The sequence below is a fragment of the Panthera pardus genome, unplaced genomic scaffold (assembly GCF_024362965.1).
Source record: "Panthera pardus isolate Hobbes unplaced genomic scaffold, ASM2436296v1 HiC_scaffold_16, whole genome shotgun sequence".
In the NCBI taxonomy this organism is placed as follows: domain Eukaryota; kingdom Metazoa; phylum Chordata; class Mammalia; order Carnivora; family Felidae; genus Panthera; species Panthera pardus.
In genome coordinates, this window is record NW_026526721.1 from 103915797 (window position 1) to 103938850 (window position 23054).

At 41.2% G+C, this 23054-nt stretch overlaps 1 long non-coding RNA gene across 2 annotated transcripts in view; it reads left to right on the top strand.

The window, feature by feature from the left end:
* LOC109262067 (uncharacterized) overlaps window positions 1-23054 on the top strand; it is a 109009-nt gene that overhangs the window by 41476 nt on the left and 44479 nt on the right. The window contains exon 3 of one of the 2 annotated variants that reach the window (XR_002077614.2): window positions 1237-4550. The exons of the other annotated variant lie outside the window; for it this stretch is intronic. This is a non-coding gene — a long non-coding RNA (uncharacterized LOC109262067). Of the gene's footprint in view, window positions 1-1236; window positions 4551-23054 lie in introns of those variants that run through there. 2 annotated transcript variants of the gene reach the window in all.

Here is a 23054-nt window from a genome sequence, read left to right on the forward strand (position 1 = left end):
AAAAAGAACAATGGTAAAATTTATGCCTGTATATTCAAAGACAATTAAAATGAGGTGTGGGCTGCACTCAAATCCTCAGACTTCTCCATTTGAAAAAAAAATTTTTTTTTAATGTTTATTTATTTTTGAGAGAGAGAGACAGACCGCAAGCAGGGTAGGGGCGGAGAGAGAGAGGGAGACAGAATCTGAAGCAGGCCCCAGGCTCTGAGCTTTCAGCACAGAGCCTGATGCAAGGCTTGAACCCACGAACCATGAGATCATGACCTGAACTGAAGTCGGATGCTCAACTGACTGAGCCACCCAGGCACCCCAAGACTTCTCCATATTGAGCCCTGACACTGAAGTTGGAGTTGAGAAATGGTAAATTTTATTCCTGTTTTTGTCACTCAATCACAAAGGAATTATGAGGAATTTACATAATGATTTTGCATCTCATTTTTTGCCTTTGTGAAACACATTTGCCATCCCAGAGGCCCTGGTGGTGGATTTTAGCTTCCAGGGGAGGGGGGGTGCAGTCCTCAGATGAGACTGGCTGTCAGAGGAGGGGCTGCTTTCCCAGTGCCCCCATTCTCCCCACTGCGTATCGGGACTACTTTGGTGGTGGTCCAGCCGACATGGTGATGGAATGGAGAGGGGACCGTACCATGTGCCTATAGGCCGGAGACCCTCCAGAGCATTGTCACCACACCCATATGGGCCCCATGCCCCTCTGTAAGATCTGGGGAAAGCTGGGCTGACCAGTGATTCCCCTCATCCATGGCTTCATTCAGAGACTCAGTTTCCCTTGCATTTTCTTCATTGTTCACCTGCTATTAGTCTTTCTTCTTTGATGGATGCATTGTTTATCTGACTTTTCGGGAAGGGGCATATTTGCCCAAAAATGAATTGTACTCATTATTATACCACCTAATTCTAGGATGACCCTCTTTGCTAGTGGACATGGCACTGGCCCCAGTGGGTCATTCTGGGGTCTGGTCCTGCTGTGTCTCTTCCTAGGGGCCTCCTCTTGAAAAACCCGTTTCCCAGAGTTTCTGGATGGAGCAGATACACAATGTGGCATAAAATGGATGCGAAAGACTCTGAAATTGGTGCCTCAGTGTAAAAAAGTCAGCTACTTTAGTGATTATTTATCTTATCTCTGTTGCTTTTATGGCTCTGTAGTTTCCGAGGCCTGATGGGAAGGCTGGAGTTCTCTAAAGATGAATTGCACTTAACGTCTCTCGTTTTTTTCCACAGCCAAACCGGTGTGATTTCATCAGGATCCTAATTCCTTTCATTGGCTTAACAGCCACATTTCCTACCATGGATAGAGACAAGGGGGATGGGTGTTTTTTATGGATTTTTCCCTTTGGCCATATTTCCAAATTGTAATGCCGCTTAGACTTTTGTTAGAGTTCTCTCAAGGAAGGTTTCTAACGACCCTGCTTGCCAGTGTCCTGTTGGCAAAAGGATGTGTTGAGAGCCAGCCAGTCATAAAACTCTGCTGCCAGGAAATGAGGCAGCAGTTCACAGACTGAGAGATTAGAGCCGCGCTCCAGGCTGTATTCTTCCCTGCTCCACTTCTGATGGACTTTGCCATTTCTGCTTATTTAAACATGTATTGTTTTCTTCTCATACCAGAAGTGAATAGGTGCTTGTAAATAATTCAAACAATCCAGAAATGTATAATTTAGGAAGTCAAAAGTCATCTGTAACTCCTTCCTCATAACTACCGCGAAGGGTTTGTTGAGCATTGCTCCAGGTTTTAAGGCGTATATACTAACATGTGCATTCGTTTTTAAAAGTGGAATCAAATTAGACACACGGTTCTATACCTTGCTGTTTCACTTCACATTACAGATGAAAACTTTTTATCTTTAAATTGACCTCAACTGTGTTGAAAGCTGTGGACATACTACACTTTAGTTAGGCCCCTACTGAAGGATATGTGGGTGGCTTCTAATATTTCAATATTATAAAATGTACTGCAATGACTATTTTTGTTTATATTTCTTTGCAGGCCTGGGTAAGCATTTGGCTGGCTAAGTCCCTAGACATTTCTGCCTATTCTCGAATAATGTTAAATTTTTAACTGCAAAAAGGACAAAGTGTGTTGCATTTTATTATTGGAGTAATGACTGGTGAGCAAAGGCAGTTTGTTCAAACTAAAGCATGTGAATGAAATGTGTGGATCATTTTCCACATTTCTTGCCAGCTCTCGTTGTGAAAACCATAACAATTCCTAACCCCACTGGCTTACTTCCTGGATTCCTTGTTAAATAGAGAAATGGGGGGCACCTGGGTGGCTCAGACAGTTGGGCATCTGGCTTTGGCTCAGGTCATGATCTTGCGGTTCATGAGTTTTAGCCCCGCGTCAGGCTCTGTGCTGACAGCTCAGAGCCCGGAGGCTGCTTCAGATTCTGTATCTCCCTCTCTCTCTGCCTCTCCCTGGCTTGCTCTCTCTTTCTCTCTCTCTCTCAAAAATAAATAAACATTAAACATTTTTTTAAAAAGGGAAATGGATCTGGGATAACAGATTGATCTGGTTCTGGAACTGGTGTGATGCCATTAATTATTAGAGAGTCAGTACAGCCCAGCAGAGGAGAGGCAAAGCTCTAAGGCCATCCTGACTCATCTCACATCTCTGCTCTACTGCTTGCCTACCTTGCTGATCGTGTTTTTAGAACTAGAAGCAAAGATAATGTCTACTTCATAAGATGCGGTGGGGATTCAGTGAATTAATATCTACTAAGCACTTAAAGCTATACTGGACATAATCCTAAGGACTCAGTACATGGTAACTATCAATATATTTGAAACCAAAAATGACCATTTATTGACCACATAGTCTGTTCCACACATGGGGTAGGCACTTCAGTTAGATTGTCTACCTTAATCCTCACAAAACTCTGCAAGCTGGGTATGACCATCCCTATCTGCAGATGAGAAACTGAGACTAAAAGTTTAAATAATCTGCTCATTTCTGTCCACTAGTCAATAAAGATGCTGCCTCTCTCTGGTAGATGAGAACACTCCCTGCATGTAGTGTGTTCAAGCAATCTATGGCTTGTGTATGAGAGCGGCCGGAAAGGATTCCACATGAAATTCTTCAGAACCAACCAATAGTATGTTCAGAGACAGGATCTGAAACCGTGGTCTTCCTACAGTAGCTGTGGATTAAGAGTGGCATCAATACACCTTAGCCACAAGTATTTGTAAGAAAACCCCATTTGTGTCTGATGTTGGCTGTAGTAAAAATAAGTTTTATGAAGTGAAAGCACAAGCCATATATGTCAACTGTTTTTGTTCCTGTTGTTTCTTCAGGCTGAACTGACATCCTTTCTCTCTCTCAGAATCCTCTGCTTCACTTTCTTGTCTTTGACAGTCAGCAGATACCCCCTGCTCTGAGAAGCCTCATCATTGAGAAGGTGCTGCTTGTCCCTAAAAGTTCCACGCTCTCACGAAGCAACAGTTCAGGTGGTGGTGTTTGCGCTCTGGTGTGTGCTTCACGCAGCTGTCTTCCGTCTTTGGACTTGATCGACTTGAGGAAAGAGCCCATTACTTACCATGTCTTTTTCATCCAACATATTTTTTTTTGTTAAGCTTCTACTAAATGCTAGTCCATTTGTGCACTAGATTCTATCCCCTTCTATATGTTCAGGACTTTGCTCTTGCAATTGTCTTTTTTCTCTCTCATACCTGGATCACTCTCATCAGCACCCAAGCATGTGGTAGATAGTATCTCTCATGTTACCAAAAAAGGGTCTTGCATCAAGTTTGCCTCTATCTGTAGCCCCATTTCTCTATTCTGCTTTGTGAAATGCCCCTTAGAAGACATGCTTGTGTTGATGTCTTACTTCCTGACCTCCCAGTCCCTCTATAATCCATTCCAGTTCAATTATTCTTCCATCGCCATCATTCCCTGTGACCCCTCTGGTGAAGTCACCAATGGCTGCCTCTTGGTCATTTCTTGACCCTCCTGTTCTGTGACCTCTCAGTCTCATTGGACATGGCTTTACCACTTCTTCCTTCGTGAAAGATTTCTCTGAATTTTTACAAGTCCATCTGCTTTCTTATCAGAAAGTTGTCATTTTTATAAAAGTTATACATGTCCCATCTTTTCACATTGGTTCCCTGCTCTCCCACAGTTCGCATATCATTCATCTTTATATTCTTTTTGGTCCTAGAGCACAACGTCTAGTATGAGGAAGATCTTTTTTTCTTTTTTTTAATGCTTATTTATTTTTGAGAGAGAGAGAGAGAGCAGGGGAGAGGCAGAGAAGAGGGAGACAGAGAATCTGAAGCAGGCTCTGCACTGTCAGCACAAAGCCCAATGTGGGGCTCAAACCCATGATCTGTGAGACCAGGACATGAGCTGAAGTCACACACACAACTGACTGAGCCACCCAACTGCCTCTTGTATGAGGAAGATCTTATGTATTTATATGGAGTTACTTCATATATACATTAAAAATGCAGATGTATTTAAAAATTGTTTTAATTGAAAAAATTTTAAAAATATTTAAAATGGTTCCATCAAGAGTGTAGGAGCAAATAGAGTGGAGGAAAAAGGAATGAAGAAAGATTTCTCTAAGTATACCTTTTCTGTAGTTTTAACTTTTGAATTTCCTAAATGTTTTACATATTCAAAAAATAAACAAGTGTATAATAAACAAACCCTAAGATTATATCATTTTTTTAATTTGAGAGAGAGAGAGTATGGGGGAGAGGGGCAGAGAGAGAGAGAGAAAGAATCTTAAGCAGGCTCCATGCTCAGCATAGAGCCCAAGGTGGGGCTTGATCCCACAACCCTGAGATCATGACCTGAGCTGAAACCAAAAGTCAAACACTCAACAGACTGAGGCAGCCAGCCAGCCAAGCTCCCCAATAAACCCTAAGATTAGATAAAAACAGAAACAACTGAATATAAGTGTATAACAAATGAATAGCTTGGGAAAGAAAAAATAAATTCAACTAACTTTTGAACACAGCACTCTTCATATTTTTTAGTGGGGTATATTCTGAGAACAAAAGGAATGGCAAAGAAATTTTAGACTTACAGTAGGTTTGTGGTAAGTAGTGGTATTGGTGATGTAATTTTGAAACAATTTTGTGTATATTACGAGTTAGATTGGATTAATGAATACGGGTGCCTGGCTGGTTCACTCGGTAGAGCATGCAGCTCTTGATCTCAGGGTGGTGAGTTCAAGCCCCATGATGGGTGTAAACACATACTTAAAAAAAAAAAGAATTAATGAATACACTAGTGTTTTTATGAGTCAGAGTTTTCACCATGTGTAAGAGAGAGACACAAACATGGAATGGGGGGAGGCTAAGGGAAAACCTTGTGCTGCTGGATTTGAATGGGAAATAATAAATAAATCTGTGTGTTTAGAAACAAGGACATGCACTTGCAGAAATGAACACACCTAGAGCTCAGATGATGATTTCTGAATACCATTCCTCCTGAAAAGGAACAGGGTACCTTGGGGAAACGAGTGATTCCATGTCAAGGACAGAGAAAATACAACATCAGTCTGGAAAATTCTGTTGTGTCAGAAAGTAAGAAAATGCTCAAAGACTAATGAGGTCATGTCAAAAACCACAGCTTGACGGGTGTCCCACAGGCCAAATCTGACAATATAGGCATCAAAAAGAATAATGGCAGTAGTGGATGGTGATGAATGAATACAGAAATTTATAAGGGCATTATGATAATAAATAAATAAGAAAGAGAAAGAGGACGAGGAAGAAAAAGGTTTCTTTACAGTAGAATGCCAGATAATAAATTTAAAACCAATTATAAAATCATTTTGCAACCTGTGATTTAATAATTGTGTGAAAGGGTGTTGGGAAACAGAATGTAGACATGGTCTCACAATATCACCACAGATTACTTATTAATTCCAAAGGGAAGAAGTATCTCTATGAGAGATCTGGCCAACAACCTTAACCAAATGATCAAACATAGTCCAGGGAATAGTGAAGAACCCGGCATAAACCCAGCCTTACGTTCTGCCTGATGTGGGGCAACAAGAAGTACACAGTGTTACCTACAGAATGTTCTTGCCAAAAATGTTTAGTCTGGATGTAATCAGAAGGAAAAATTGGACTAATCCAGAACATGAGACCTTCCACAAGACAGCTGGCCTCTTAAAGAAAAGCAATATCTTCAAAAGCAAAAATAAGGCAGGGAGACTCTTCTAGAATAAACGAGTCTGGAGAGACTTGGCAGTTAAAGAGACTGCTGTAAATGTTTTTTCAGAGACAATTGGGGAAATTCGAATATGGACTATATGTTAGATATATTATTGAATTAAAATTAATTTTCTGTGAGGAAGGGGAAATAGAGAGTTGCTTCCTTTTGCAAGATGAAAAAGTTTTGGAGATCTGTTGCCCAACAATGTGCATATAGTCAACACTACTGAACTGTGCACTTAAAAATGGTTGAGATGGCAAATTTTATGTTATGTGTCTCTTACTACAATTGAAAAACCATTTTAAATCCTTAAATGGCCTACATAAGGACATATATAAGGAAATACATGTTGAAATATTTAGGAATCAAATGTCAGGCTATCTGCAACTTTTCTTTCAAGTGGTTTAGCAGGGAAAAAAGTGTGGGTGTTGTGGTTATGTGTGTTGAAAGATGAGTAAGCAGCAAAATGTTAACAAATGTTGAATCTAGATGATGGGTATACAGATGTTTGTTATTCTCCTCTGTCCGCTTTTCTATAAATTTGAAAAATGTCCAACTAAATATTTGGAAAAAAACAAGGCAGTTACCCCAAACTGCATCCTGTTTTAATTTACATTTTTTTTGTAAGTCAGGTTGAATATCTTTCCTCATGTTGACACACTAATTCTCATTTTAGTTACATGACAGGTCTGATATGACCCTTTATTCTTCAGTGGGGTCTTAATTATTTCTTACCTACTTATATAAGCACTTTATGGATATAGACATTAAAAACCCTGAGCCATATTACTACAGATATCTTTTTCTCAGGCTATTTTTCTTTAATGTTGGAGATCCTGGGTCTCTCTGCACTTTTCCCTGAGTAATCTTACTTAGTCCCAAAGCTATATGGGTCATCTATATGCTAATGATTTCTAATTTTAGATCTATAACCATGACCTCCCTCATGTTTTCCAGCACACCCCAGAGGCAATACCAGACATTGGTTTCTTACTACCACTCCTGGCTAAAAGAAACCAAGGTTCCTTGGTTTCTCCAAGGTTCCTTGGAGAAATGGCTGATTCAATGGAAAAAGTAGGGAAAGCCTAGAAAATCTTGTATCCAAAAGCAAGGAAGTGTTCGGAAATCTGGGGCGCCTGGGTGGCTCAGTCTGTTGGGTGGCAGACTTCGGCTCAGGTCATGATCTCACAGCTCGTGGGTTTGAGCCCTACATTGGTCTCTGTGCTGACAGCTCAGAGCCTGGATCCTGCTTCAGATCCTGTGTCCCCCTCTCTCTCTGCCCCTTCCCTGCTCACGCTCTGTCTCTCTCTCTCTCTCTATCAAAAATAAATAAACATTAAAAAAAAAAAAAAAGAACAATGGAAATTTGTTGAAAAGACACAGGAGCCAGTTTGAAGGGGTTTCCAATGGCCAATTCCAGGACAATTAGAGCATCAAGTATATAATGATAGTAATGGAATAAAATAACAATACATGAGCCTACATGATACAAATCAGGAATCGGCCTTTCCTATAAAGGGCCTGATTATAAATATTTTAGGCTTGATGAGTCATGCAATCTCTGACACAACTGTTCAATTCTGCAACTATAGCATAAAAGGAGCCATAGACAATACATAAATGAATGAATGGCTGTGTTCCAATAAAACTTTATTTACAAAAATAGACAGCAAGTTGGATATGGCCCATGGGTCACAGTTTGCCTACCTCTGCATCTAAATAAACAAATGAATAAATAAGCAGGGAGAAGAGAAAGCTCTTCATCACAATAGAATGTCAACTAATAAACACAGAGGGAGTAATGGAGTGAAAAATCTCAATGTGGCCACCATCATAGTAATTATTATTATTTTTTTAAACTTAATTATTTAAATTCAAGTTAGTTAACATATAGTGTAGTCTTGGTTTCAGGAGTGGAACCTAGTGATTGATCACTTATTTATAACACGTAGTGCTCATCCCAACAAGTGCCCTCCTTAATGCCCATCACCCATTTAGCCCATCCCCCCACCTACCGCCCCTTTATCAAATTCCAGTATTTAAGAGTCTCTTATGGTTTGCCTCCCTGTTTTTATCTTACTTTTCTTTCCCTTCCCCTATGTTCATCCATCATAGTAATTATTAATTCAGGCAAGAAACATCAATAGATGCTAAAGATAGTGCCTTAAAGAAAGATGAGGAATAGATTATTTAAATAGTTGCAGAGTAGTTCCATATAAAATTAATCACAAAGGGGAGAGAGCATCTTTACAGTGAGAAATCTGCGGTACTATCTTAATCAACATTAATATCACAAGTAATAGGATACATGGACATCATTTGCCACCTGATAGAATGCATTGAGGAAAACACAGCATCACTCCTGTGATATTCCTGCCAAAGATTTATAATTTGGGTGTAAACATGAGGAAACATTAGACAAACCCAAGAGAAGGACACTAAGAGTGAGTTTGAGGGATTTGGGGGTTGATTGAGGAAAAAGATATGCTCACAGGGTGTCATAGCACACAAGCTTATTGGATAACATGTTGACAGATTTTCATGTAGGGAAGTCCCTCACAGAATGACACTGTCCACAGGCTACCCTGTGGCCACTATCTAGAGGGGGAGGAGGACAAGGGAACTCTGGGGAAGAGAGGGGGTGCTTAGTGTCTAGGTGATGCTGCATGATTGGGTACCACTGGGCCAGAAAGCTCTGAAGAACAGCAGTGGTCTGGGGTCTTTTATATCTACAGAGTTCATCTTAGTTATGACTGGAAGATGTTGGGTGTAATTTCACAGGATATGCAAAGTAGGCAGAGTCCAATAGCTAAGACCCCGCTTATTTGGGGCTATGTTGAAAAAAACTGGATGTATAAAAATTTGAATTTGGTGTCAGTGAGCTTTTGAAGTTCCAGCCTTCTGTGTCCTTGAAACATAGGACATGTGGTGGAAAGTTTCAGGAATTTTACCAGGGCCAGTCTTAGAGATGGACACTGCTTTTGGAGTACAGGAAGATTAGAGTGGTGGAAAAACTTTGGTCGGAAAAAAAAACACATTAACTTCCTTACAGATAGCATGCATACAATAGACTGGTGTGTGACAAAGTATTTTCTTATGCACAGAACACACATTTTCTGGCTTCTCTTCGAGTTCCAATTTTTCATTACAAAAGTACTTATGAATTAGTGTGGGTTGCAGCAGTTGCTCAGAGTAGCAGAACATTTTTCAACTTCATATAATTCATATTACTCTTAAAGTTGTATACATATATATTTATTTGTGTGTATATATGTGTATTTGTATACATGTATGTAAAACTTTAGATTTAAAATACACGAAACATGATATGGATTCCCTGCAGTGGCAGCTAGATGTATTTGAATGCTAGCATCGCAAATTACGATTTAAAAAATATTAAATAATATTTCATTGGTTCTTCAAAAAATTAAATAAAATGTAGTATCATTCAGATCTTATTATCTAAAAATTGATATTTGTTAACTATAATTTGCATGTAGCCTTATAATTTAATAGGTAATTGATGAGAATGATCTATTTGCAGTAATATGAAAAAGAATTTTGGTTTTTTGTGTTTTATATTTGCTTCACATTTTGATGAAAATATGTTCAAATTTTGGTTGCTTTGAATATAGTGACACTTTATTTTTTAATTCATTAAGTCTTTACTATTGATGGAAAATGAATTATATGAACTCTTAAGTATTAAACACAATTAGTGATTTAGCTAAAATAAAGTCACAAATAAACTTTATTGAATAAACATATAATACCCTACAAATTAACTCTTTACTTTATTCATCCAAATATTTGTGGCACATCCACAGAACCTCCAGACTTATGCAATAATAATTAAATTCAGTTATCTTTGATGCTTGGCCAATTTTCAGTCATATTAAAAACATAGCTTTACACATATATATTTTTATCCTGTCATTGTGGCATTTTATTTGTCAAGGTTGGTAGATAGAATATATCTGATTTTATAGTTGTCATCTTAAATTATAAATTCTCATTATTTAGACAGCAATATATGAGCTGCCATTTGTAATATTGATCCATGCTCCATAATTGGTAGGGTCTAGCCTGGGTTGAGGAACACTTTGTATTCCATTGACGTTAGGCAAACAAAGAATAAAGAGCATTAGTTCGGTGGGGCCGTGATTTACTTAAGGTTCAATTTGTGTATGTTCTGTCTCTTGTTATGATAAATTATAATTCTGATCTCTAACATTTTCTGAGAAGGTTAAGAAAATCTTTAAGGTATTCAGCTAGACTACAAAAGGTTTTTATGAATCTCCCAGCAATATAACCTTTAACCATGAGCCTGTGGTATCCACAAAGCTTGTAAAACACGCTTGTTGGAGAAGATGGTATTTATTAGACTATACGTGAACACTGAGTTGCTCACTTGAGCTGTACACAAACTCACTACTGTGGTGCTGATGTGGGCAAGAGAAAAAAATTCAATTTTCTTACAACTTACACCCCATTTATTCAGTTGTCTTGAAGTTGACGTTTTGCCAAGGGCAAAAGGGAATCTTAGCTTAGCATTATCCTAACCTTTAGGATCCTGTCTCGTTTAACACATAAAAATTCCTTTGGAGCCTTCTTTTATGCCTACCCACCAAATTATGTTAGCAATCATCCTCCAAGCATATGGCCCACTGATACACATCTGAAGGGTCTCGTGACTGAGGTTTTACTAGATAGTAATAAATGACCTTTTCCTAACAATAGCTTGTCCCCTCAAGGTCCTGAAAACCTTGCTTCCAAAATTCGTTAGAGAATTAACGCTACCCTTAACTCCCTCCCAACTTGAAAGTATATAATCAGCTAGTCCTCAACCCCAATGCAGCTCTTTCTCCCCACGGGTCCTGTCCCCGTGCTTTAATAAAACATCTTGCACCCAAGACATCTCAAGAATTCTTTCTTGACCTTTCGTTTGGAACTCCAACATTTCCACATCAGTGCCATTTCCTGAAAAAGAAGACATTAGAGGAAGCATTGGTCTGGGGAAGAATGAGTTGTTAAAGTGAAGTAAATTCATTTTGTACTTTTTGAGTTTAGGACATATGAAAGTCTAATAGGTGGCTGCTTATCTTAAGCTTATGTAGGGAGTCTGAGCTGGAGATTTAGATTTAGGGCTCATCTGTATTCAAGAGGTGAAGACTAGGGGCTCGTGCAGGGAGAGGGTGGGGAAGGGGGGGTGCGGAGGGGGGGAAAGAGAAGAAGTCCAAGGCTGAAGCCCTGAGGGCAACTCTGAGAGGTAAAGGAATGGGTAAAAGAGGAGCCAACAAAGGAGGCCAAGAAAACACATCAAAAGAGAAAGAAACCCAGGGAAACAGTGTTGCAGAAGCCAAAGAGGAGGAGTTTCGTGAGGGAATGATCAGTCATTTTGGCTGTTAACTTGTGCCAAGGAGAATGGGGGCTGAAAAGAAGCCACTGCATTTGTTAAGTGGGAGGGAATGAGAGGGGTTGAGAAGAGGTAGTTTCAAAGGATTGGTGGAAACAGAAGCAAGATTGTAATGGGCTGAATGGTGAAGGTGTTAATAAGTGGTAAATTGCTTTTTAAGAGGGTGACAATGAAATGGAGAAAGCCTGAGTATGGAGCACAACAACGGAGTGAGGAGACTCCTTTCTCTTCCTCCCTCCCTTCCTTCTTAGGATGAGGAAGCTTTAAGCAAGAGTACAGAGTGGAGAAGAAAGATACAAGAGGGAATACAATCGATGCCTTGAAATTCTGAAAGAGGCAGGAGGGATGAAATCAAGAAAGCTAGGGGAGTTATTTACCTGACGAATTGAGAAATGTCTTCTTTTGAGGCAGGAAGCAGAAGCAGAAAGGATGATTAAAGATATGTTTGGAGATACAGAGGATGAAAGCAGAGGCTCGTTCCCAGGGGGTGTTAGGAAGAAATGTTAGAAGCTGGCCTATTCCCTAGCCATCCTTGCAACCAGGATATAGGGACATGTGGTGGGTGTTGCCCATCAGATACACCTCTTGGCACTTCTCTTAGACCCAGGCCCAGCCCCTCCCCCAACCTCGTGCCTCAGAGCGCCCACATTTTGGAGTGCCTTACTCAAAATTTTCTAAGTCCCCCTTTGTTACCTGTCACTGGTCAGGGCTGGCAGTGCTGTTCAGGAATGGTGTCCTGAGCCTGGACTTGAAACTACGTAGGCTCCATCTCTGCTTCTTTCCCTTGGAGGTATTTTCAACCTTTTCCTTCATGACTGCGGTTGATGAAATTCTGTGAGGTGCCATTAGCAGCAGGAGCAGTGCAGTGTCCGTGAAGAATGGACGTGGGGTCAGTGGCAGACTCTGCAGAGTTGTCAGCAGCTAAGGCAGTGGGGTCTCTGGACTTAGTATAGCTTTGGGTGTTGCAGGGCTGGCTTCGTGGGCATGTGGGCTATATAGTCACAAGTGGCTGCACTTAAAAGGGCCCCACACTTGGTTCAATATTTGACCATTGCTGTCTTAAAACTCTTAATAATTGTGAACAAGGGATCGGCAAATTATGTAACTGGACTTAGAGCATTGATCATACTGAAAATTTGACTGTTGATCCTGACTAATCTAAACCTACTCCTTCAGCCAAATCTGGAAGTTTGGTGTTACTTAATACTAATGGTGTGCTAGTAAACATTTAAGAACCAGTTCTTTGAGTAAAAACAAACAAACAAACAAACAAGTCACCTGCCTTATAGTGTTTGCCAATTCCCATGGAATAAATGTACTCACCATTGCTGAGTTCAAGCTATCAACATGATATCCCTGAACATGGAAGTGGAAAGAGATATACAATCGTATTGCTCTATGGTATTTCTATCATACAGATATGATACATGTAATGACTTCAAAAGTATAGATGTTAATATCATGTAAAATAATTAGGAGGTGTTGTGTTTTGAGTTGAGCTTTGACGTTTGTTCTTGATTTAAGTTATTTCATTGTAAGTTGATATAATTTTTTAAAAATTATTTTGGTTAAGTTTATTTATTTATTTTGAGAGTGCACACAAGTGGGGGAGGGACAGAGAGAGAGAGGGAGGGAGAGAGAGAATCCCAAGCAGGCTCCATGCTATCAGTGCACAGCCTGATGCGGGGCTCAATCTTACAAATTATGAGATCATGACCTGAACGGAAATCAAGATTTGGTCACTTAACCAACTGAGCCACCCAGGCTCCCCTGTATAATCTAATTTTTAAATAATGACTGTGATTAATACTTGGCTCACAAAATTCCTGAAATTCTCCTTTTAATGAATTACTTTTCATTTTAAGCCACCCAGACTTCGTTTCTGCTGCTTGCAGCTAAGAACCTTGAGTGACAGGAGCAAGAATGATCAAATTCATGTGCAGGGGATAGCTAGGGTATTACCTCACTTGAAACAGGAAATAGGTGGCAAATCAGGAAGCTGACATCTTGAACCATGAGATCACATAGTTCTTGACCTGTTTATGATCCCATGGAGATAGGACTGGCCAATGGAGACTGGGCGGGAATTCTCACTGAGTGAGAGCAGTCTCAATGTCATCCATGTATTATGTGATTATGTGTTAAATTCCAGGGTTCACACTGTAACTGCTTCAGAACCTTGGAGATAGGAGAGGCCAGTCCTTTGGTAGGACAGTCAAGAAAAGTTTAAGAGAAGAAATTGGATTTGAGCTGGCTTTGAAAGAGGGGCAAGGTTTGATAAATCTTGGCTTCCATTTGTAAATGTGGGAACATCTTGAAACCCAGCTGCTCTGAAAAAGCATACTCTTGTTAACTAATAAGCATTTTTTTTTTTTTTTTGGCATAGAAACCTCAGGAATATAAAAATATGGGCGAGGAAATTTGGAGAAATCCAAATTTATTCTTTCCTATGAAGTCCCTGTTATATCAGCCAAATAATCTCAGTTAAGAATTTCTGATCCCAGGGGCGCCTGGGTGGCTCAGTCCGACTCTTGATCTCAGTTCAGGTCTTGATCTCAGGGTTGTGAGTTCAAGCCCCACACTGGGCTCCATGCTGGGTGTAAAACCTGCTTTAAAAAAAAAATAACTTCTGATCCCAAATGATAAAATCTTCTTGGGCAGCCATGCTATGAAGCAGGTCTGTGTTATTCAGATGAAATAGGGTATATGAAAGTGCTGAAGAAGACCATCAACAGATAAAAGACCATGGTCACAGTCATCAGTGTTAAATTCTAATGACTATGGACTGATTGTGTCCCTCTGCCCATTCATATATGGAAGCTTGAATTCCCAATGTAACTGTATTTGGAGACCGGGCTTTTAGGAGGTAATTAGGATTAAATGAGGTCATAAGGATGGGGTCCTAATCCAATAATAGCGGAGGCCTTATAAGAAGAGGAAGAGAGGGTATCTCCCTCTCCCCATACACATATGCTGAGGAAAGACCACGTGACACACAGAGAAAAGGCAGCAGTCTGCAAGCCAGGAAGAGAGCCCTTATCAGAACCCAACCCAACCCTGATCTCAGATGTCCAGACTCCAGAACTGTGAGAGAATACATTTCTGTTGTTTCAACCACCCAGTCTGTGGTATGTTGTTCATATGCAAACCAACCAATCCAGAGCCCATATCTTCAACCATCTCCTTCATCTAATCTTCACCCCCCCCACCCAATACCTCCTCAGTCCTGAACCACCCCAAGCCAGGTACCAGACAACTAGGGACCACCTCCATAGCCTCCCATATGTTTGCATATGAAAGGTACACTTGGAGGCAAGCTGTTTACTATCTCCAGGAATTCACTAGTCCTGGGAGGTGCAGTCTCTTGAAGATTAACAAGACCCCACAGTGTCAAAGCCACTCCCATCATTATTCAAACTATCCAATCCTAACCTTGCTCAGTGAATCTACCCTACCTTGCCCATTCCTTCCAATGAAACCATAGTAAAGCCTCTGGCCTGTGGGTTCCTCTCATTGCTCCTGCTCCTGACTAGCCCTGGTGCTTCCCCCATGTGACCTGACTACTTCAGCATGCCCCCTCCTCTTGGGAATTGAAAGTGATAAATTCTTCTGCCCAGGAAGTTGTCTCTGTGTCTATTGTATTACTATACCTGATTAAAACAAATCTCAGATACATTTTAAAACAGGAGGTAATCAGGAAAATCATGCACTTATGTATGAAGGAGACAGAGTCTCCTGGCAGATCTCTCCCTTTTACTTGTCGGAGAGTTGGCTTTTGTGTTCTATTAAGGCCTTCAACTAATTCAGCGAGGCCCACACACATTAGGAAGATCCATCTGCTTCACTCAATCTACCTAGTCAAATGTTCATCTCATCTGGAAACACCCCCACAGACATATCCAAAATGATGTTTGACCAAATATCTGGCCATCTCCTGGCCCAATCATAAAACTAAATCCTGTAAAACTAAGCATCACATTTATGGGTGGGGTTTTTTTGTGTTTGTTTTGTTTTGTTTTGTTTTTTTATGCTTTGACACCACCCATAAATGTGATGCGGTTAGTCAGTCAGGCAGACTCTCCTTCAGCCATGTTGTGAAAAATGCAGCGGGGTAGGGGACAGATAGAGCTGGGGTGGGAGTACAGTAAAAAATAGGATGGTCAAGAATGACCTCCCTGTGGGGCGCCTGGGTGGCTCAGTCCGTTAAGCGTCCGACTTCGGCTCAGGTCCCCACGATCTCGCGGTCCGCGAGTTCGAGCCCCGCGTCGGGCTCTGGGCTGATGGCTCAGAGCCTGGAGCCTGCTTCCGATTCTGTGTTTCCCTCTCTCTCTGCCCCTCCCCCGTTCATGCTGTGTCTCTCTCTGTCTGAAAAATAAATAAACGTTAAAAAAAAAAAAAAAAAAAGAATGACCTCCCTGAGATTTAAGCTTTGCCTGAGGCTCTGTCTCCAAGTAAACCCTGTCCCACCCACCCACTCTTTCCCATCTCAGTTGATGGCATCTGCGTCCTTTCAGTTGTGCAGGCAGAAAGCAAACAAACAAATAAAAATGAACAACAGTGGGGCGCCTGTGTAGCTCAGTCAACCGATTGAGCTCAATCAATGTCTAACTCTTGATTTAGGCTGAGGTCATGATCTCACAATTTCGTGAGTTCGAGTCCCGAGTTGGGCTCGAGTTTCTCTCTCTCCCTCTCTCTCTCTGCCCCTCCCCCACTTGTTCTCTCTCTCTCTCTCTCTCTCTCTGTCAAAATAAATAAACATTTTTTTAAAAAAGGAACAGCAGCTTGGAATAATCCCTCTCATTTGCTCACACCCCACATTTAGTCAGTTACCATATCCTGTTTACCTCTAAAATATATCCGGAATCAGACCATTCTTCAGCATCCGCACAGCTACCAGACTGACCCAGGCCACCACCATCTCTTGCCTGTATTATTACAAAGGTCTCTTAGATGGTCTCCTTGCTCCTTCCCTTGTTCCCTGTAGTCTATTCTCAACACCACAGCCAGAGTAACCACTACACATAGAAATCCATTAATGTCACTCCTTTCTCAAACCCTTCTGATGGCTCCCCGTCACTTGGAGAAAGGGCAGTCTTTACCATGGCCTACAAAACCCTAAATGTTGGCTACTCTCATGAACACATCTGTGGTAACGTTCTCCTTCGTTCACTCTTCTTAGAGCTGCCTGGCCTTCTTTTATTCCCCAGGCCTTCATGTACTTTTAAGCCTCAGGGACCTTGCACATGCTGTTCCTAACTTCTGGGTTACTCTTGTCCCAGGTATTGTATGGCTCACCCACTCAACTCCTTGAAGTCTTATGTGTTTTCTCTAGACTTGTTCAGCTGTACAGGCACAGGCAGAGTAGACAGAGTTGAGATTGATCATGGAATTTAAACTGGGTAAACAGACAAGTGGGAGCTATGGAACCATTAAGAGGTAATAGGACAGATGGATTATCAGTCTAGCTGAGGTACCAGAAAGAGTGAAATGGAAAGATGAGGGGAGGGGTCAGAGACTAGACTAGGGAGGTTGTGGCTGTTGCTAATTACATGACTAGAATATGTCTCTGGATATGAATAGCCAAAGTAGTGGGGAGGGCAGGAGCACTGGATGAGAAGAAAGAAACTGAGAGGCCAGCTTTGGGAGGATCATCTGAGAAAATACTGAAATCATCAAGAATTAAGGCAGGAGCAGAGTTGGAGGGAGTGACATGGAACCAGGTCTGAGGGCATGTCCCAGAGCTGGTAGATGACAGAACGAGGAGACATCTGGGTGTTCCCACCTGGTGACCTGAGACCCAAAGATGCAGGCAGGTGCAGATAGTGAGGAAGGAGGGAGGTGAGAGAAGCCACCTCCCTCCGCCTGGGGGCACGGCTGTGAGAAGGAGAGTAGTTGCCAGGAAAGAGGGCTGTAGGGGAGCAGTGTCCTCAGGGGCCAGCAGGATTCCCAGAGAGCAAGGTGAAGGCTACCCCTAGAGAAGAGGCTGGGACTGTGGGAGGTTCTGTTGGTGACTGCGAGTTTCCTGAAGGCTTCAGGAGTTTGGCAATGGTGGGCCAGGGCCGCAAAGAGTGGGGGAAAGGGAGGTGACCTGGAGTCCTGGGTGCTTGTGGAGGCCACGTAAACAGGGATGAAGGACATAATGAGATGAGCAATGGTGCTAAACCTAAGTTCTTTCCACTAGTTGAAACTTGAGAAAAAGATTTTTAAAAATTTTACAGCTGGCATGAGTCAGCAAATCAACTAGTAGACTGCTATTATGAACAAAAATAACTTTTTAAAGTTTGCCTTTTTAAGAATATAAAAATGTGTGCTCAAGCTAAAAAATAACTCAAATAATTTAGAAAAACATAAATCAAAAAGTAAGACTTGCCCCTCCCTCTCCCAGTTCTACTCTGAGTGGTAAGTACTATTAACAGTTTCTCAGGCCTCCTTTCAGGCATTTTCTATGCACATGAAAGCATATACAACATGTAGCTTTTATTTTATTTTATTTTATTTTATTTTATTTTATTTTACTTTATTTTATTTTATTTTAATTTAATTTAGTTTAATTTTTATAAAGCGTTTTTTAATGTTCATCCATTAAAAAAATTTTTTTTCCAATGTTTATTTTTGAGACAGAAAGAGACAGAGCATGAACAGGGGAGGGTCAGAGACAGAGGGAGACACAGAATCTGAAGCAGGCTCCAAGCTCTGAGCTGTCAGCACAGAGCCAGATGTGGGGCTTGAACTCACAGACTGTGAGATCATGACCTGAGCCGAAGTCCAAAGCTCAACTGACTGAGCCATCCAGGTGCCCCTTAGAAAAAAAAATTTAAATGTTTACTTATTTTTGAGAGGGGGCGGGGAAGGGCAGAGAGAGAAGGAGACACAGAATCAGAAGCAGGCTCCGGGCTCTGAGATGTCAGCACAGAGCCCAATGCAGGGTTTGAACCCACAAATCACGAGATCATGACCTAAACCGAAGTTGGACACCCAACCGACTGAGCTACCCAGATTCCCCAATGTGTATTCATTTTTGAGAGAGAGAAAAAGATGCAGCGTGAGTGGGTGAGGGGCAGAGAGAGACAGAGACACAGAATCTAAAGCAGGCTTCTGGCTCTGAGCTGTCAGCGCAGAGCCTGACAGAAGGCTCAAATTCACAAACCATGAGATCATAGCCTGGGCCGAAGTCAGACACTTAACCAACTTAGCCACCCAGGCACCCCCAACATGTAGTTTTCAAATGAATAGATGGGAGCATTACTGCTTTACAGCTTGGTTTCATTCCTTAGCAATACACTTGATAACGTTTTTCATACATAGGTAAATTATATCATTCAGCTGCATACTATTTTATTCTACACAATCTGTGTAACCAGTCCCCTAATGCTGGACATGTAGGAGATGTCCAGTTTCTGGTGTTTTGTTTTGTTTTGTGCCTTATAAACAATTGCTTCCATGAACATCCTTGAACATAAATCTTTGTTTTACTTCCAGTTTTGTTTGAAATTACAGAACAGCTACAATACATAACTATGTGCACACTACTGGGACTAAATACATGTTAATGTTTTACCATAATTGCTTTAAATCAACTTCACTAGGTATCCCCACCTTGCTCTTCAAAGAAGTTGTGCTAATTTATACTGTCACCAGCGATTATAAGCATTCCCATTTCCGCACATCTTTAGCAACACATGGTATTTTCAGACTTAGGAAATGGTATTGCATTGCTTTATTTTCATTTTCCTGAGTTTCAGAACCTCCTAATGTTTCTTGGTCACTTGTATTTCCTTCTTTATGAATAACCTGCCCTTCAAATCTGTCCTGATTCTTCTAGGTTATCTGCTCTTCCAAAAGGATGTGGGGTCAATTTGCCAAGTTTTGTAAAAAACCTTTGTTGAGCTTTGTAGCTATAGCTCTTTGCAGTCATGCTCTACCCCCCCTTTTTTCAGCAATTGCTCTAGAGATTATACTATGTGGCCATAACTTTGCACAGCTTTTCTAGAGTCTACTCTGCAGCAGGATCTCATAGAATGGGTGAGCGAAGACTGGAGCTACACAGGCTTGGATGAGAGCTCAGCTCTAGCACGCACTAGCTCTATGGTCTTGGCCAACTAAACTTGTGTATTACCTATTCATAGGGCTGTTGTAAGGATTCAAGTGCCTAGTATAGAGCCTGTTACGTAGTACCCAGTAAATATTTGAGAAAGACCATTTTGATTCCTACTCCAGTAGAGGCATAATGATACCCATCTTCATCCTTTTGACGTTATCTAAGGAATATACAGACCTAACAATTCTAAATTGATTTCTCTTTTTGATTCATCCTAGAAACTTACAAAACAGGGTGTTTGTGATAGTTATCTACCAATAAAGAACTATCCCCACCTGCTGGCCATACTCACAAATTAAAAATAAAGGTCGGTCCAAATGTGGTTGTTGAGGAAGTCTTTCCTTTTGTAGCTACTGTGACTTGTAGCAATCTTTTCAGCAGGGAACACCCCAGTTTTTCTTGCTTACATACTCCCACACACTCTCCGACAAACTAGCATCTCAACACGCAGTGCTGGCTAATTGTTGACACGTTTATTTAGTTGAGGCAAACATTTCTTTTCAGTTTGGAATTTAGATGCAACCTGGACATGTTTTCCTTCTTGCTGGCTTGGTTGTTTCATAGAGTTGGCCTTCCAAGTCTTGAATCTTTACCCTAAGAAGAGGATTACACCTAATATTTTTCTCTTTTCCTTCTTAAGATTCACGAAGTAACCCTCAGAAACAATAGGTGTGGTATATAACTAACACACATTGTATTACTAACTACCATCAATAATAGGAAAGAAAATCTCCCTCTCTTTTTTTTTTTTAAGTTTATTTGTTTATTTGGGGGCGGGAGGATGAGAGAGAGAGAGAGAGAGAAAGAGAGAGAGAGAGAGAGAATCCGAAGCAGCCTCCATGTGCCAGCTCAGAGCCCTATGCAGGCTCACTCCCAGGAACTGTGAGATCATGACCTGAGCAGAAATCAAAAGTCAGACCTTAACCAACTAAGCCACCCAGGCACCCCGAAAGAAAATATCTCTTAATTGGCCATTCTATTTTTAATTGGTTGAAGATGCCATAAGAAGAGCTGATAAATGAGCTGCTGGGGAGAATGCTAGTTAAGTTCTCCTTGGAACAAAGCCATTTCATACTGAATCAGGAAGGCCAAGCTAGGAATTGGCATTTGAATCTGGAACCTTCTGAGATCAATACATTTCATGAGAGCTTTCCTTGAGGTACAGGAAAGTGGCCATTCAGACTCTGCACTTTAGGGGCTCCCATTGCTGTGGGTCACAGGGGGCTGGCTTAGTGCAGGGGCTCAGGAGGAGGAGCAAAGAGCTGCCCCAGCAGCTGATGCTCGGAAAGACCTGAGATCCTGCCTTTGGGGTTTCTAGGTAATCGGTGTCAGCTGATCTGCCCTCTTCGCCTTCTTGTAGCAAGGCAACACTGGACTCATTCTGAACAGACTGGGAGGGCACCACCTTCCTTGGTCATCCAGGAAAATACCATTTCCCATTTCCCATGCTCACATTCACTGTGGCCTCACTGCGTGTGTACTCCCAAGGGACTCCTTTCTGAGGAGTCCCTCTCATGTCCTCATTATCACTCTCACCTCCAATCACAGCCTTCTCCTGACACTTACCAACCCTCTCACAAGCTCCTCTCTGACCTCTCCCAAGTCCCTCTGCTATTCCCTTGCCAACCCGCTGTATATCTTTCTGCTCTATCCCGCCCTGTGTACCTCCATGGTCAACCCTTCCCTCCTTCCTTCCCTCTGCAGGGTCTCTTTCCCATGCTTCTGTAGTGTGTTCAGGCTGCTTTTTGTCCACTTACGACACATCCTAACTTTCTGTTACTTCTTTTCCCTCTATGATATTATAATATTTCGATCAAGTTTCTAACATAGCTCACATCACAGCATCTCATCATTTATGGGTCTGTATCCTTCTAGTCCAGACTGAGGTGTCCTGGATAGCAGAGTCTTCCTCATTGTGTCCGCATCTCCAAGTATAGCCCCTGGCACATAGTAAGCACTCAGTTTGCTGAATGGATGAGTAGTTCTGTTATTTCAAATCGTACTTGTTGACCAAGTTTGCTCTGGTGTTTATTTTCCGCCTATTTCATCCATGTCTAAAGACCCTTTAAACTTTTTCATTTCAAAGTACTTTTAGACGTTCAAAAAAGTTGTAAAACCAGTACCAAAAAATTCCCATACACTCTTCAATTACATTCCCAAATGTTACATAACCACAATAGATCTTATATAATCATAGTACAATGTTCCAAATCAGGAAACAAATATTGATAGTATACAATTAATCTACAGAGCTTATTCAAATTTTGTCAATTGTCCCATTAATGCCCTTTTTTTTCTGAATCTAGGATCATAGTGACACTAGGTTGCCATATCTCCTTAATCTCCTTTCATCTGGGACAATTCCTCAGTCTTTCTTTGTCTTTCACGACCTTAAAATGTTGAAGGGCACTGGCCAGTTATTTTGTAGGATGATCTGCAAAGTGCGTTTGTGTAATGTTTCCTCCTGCTTACCTTTGGGATTTAAATTTTTCCAAGAATCCCCTTCTTGGTGTATCATATCAGAGGGTGCGTGAGGCGCGTGTGCCATTGCTGATGGTATAAACTTTGATCACTTGGCTAAGGTGGTTCTGGTGGGTTTCTCCACTCTAACGCTTTTGTTTGTCCTTTGTAATTAATAAGTATCATGTAGGAAAATGTAAATATGCTGGTTCTCATTATACTACTGTCCGTTCACTGATTTTAGTGTCCTTTGATGATTCTGGACTACCATAATCATTATCGTGGTATTTTACAATTGGTACTTTCTATTTCCAAAGTTTTAAGTAGGAACAAGTAAAATGGTTTGCCTGTAGTGCATCCTCCAGTACCTAACCCCAGAAATGACTCTAAAGCATTCTCCAAGTCAGCCTGAACATTTAACAGAGCAGTTGGAGCCATTGATCTCTGCACAGCTTTGGTCTATGGACTGTTCCTTTCCCTTTTCTCTACCCCCGCCCCCCTTTCAAATCTCCTATTTGTAGATACAAATAGGCTGTCCTGATGGGTGGTAGTGTTCCTGATGAGACACCAAGGAGGGCTATCACAAGTAAATTGATCACAACTTAATTATTAATTCATGCCCCTAAAGTACATACTGTGAAGATTAATGCTTTAGGCCAAAAGATCCTTGGCTCATTTTTAGAACCACTGTCTTAAAGGAGAGCAGCATAGACTAATATCAAGGTAGCATATAATAAATCAAGACCTACGGTCTTTGAGAGAAATACTTCCCAATCCATCCTGAGCTGTGTCATGAAATTGATGACCTTTGCTAAAACATCCAGCCAGAGTTACTGAGTTTGGGGGAGGAGCTGAAGGTTGCATGAAATTGAGAAGCACTAACACTGTGGACCTTTCATAGT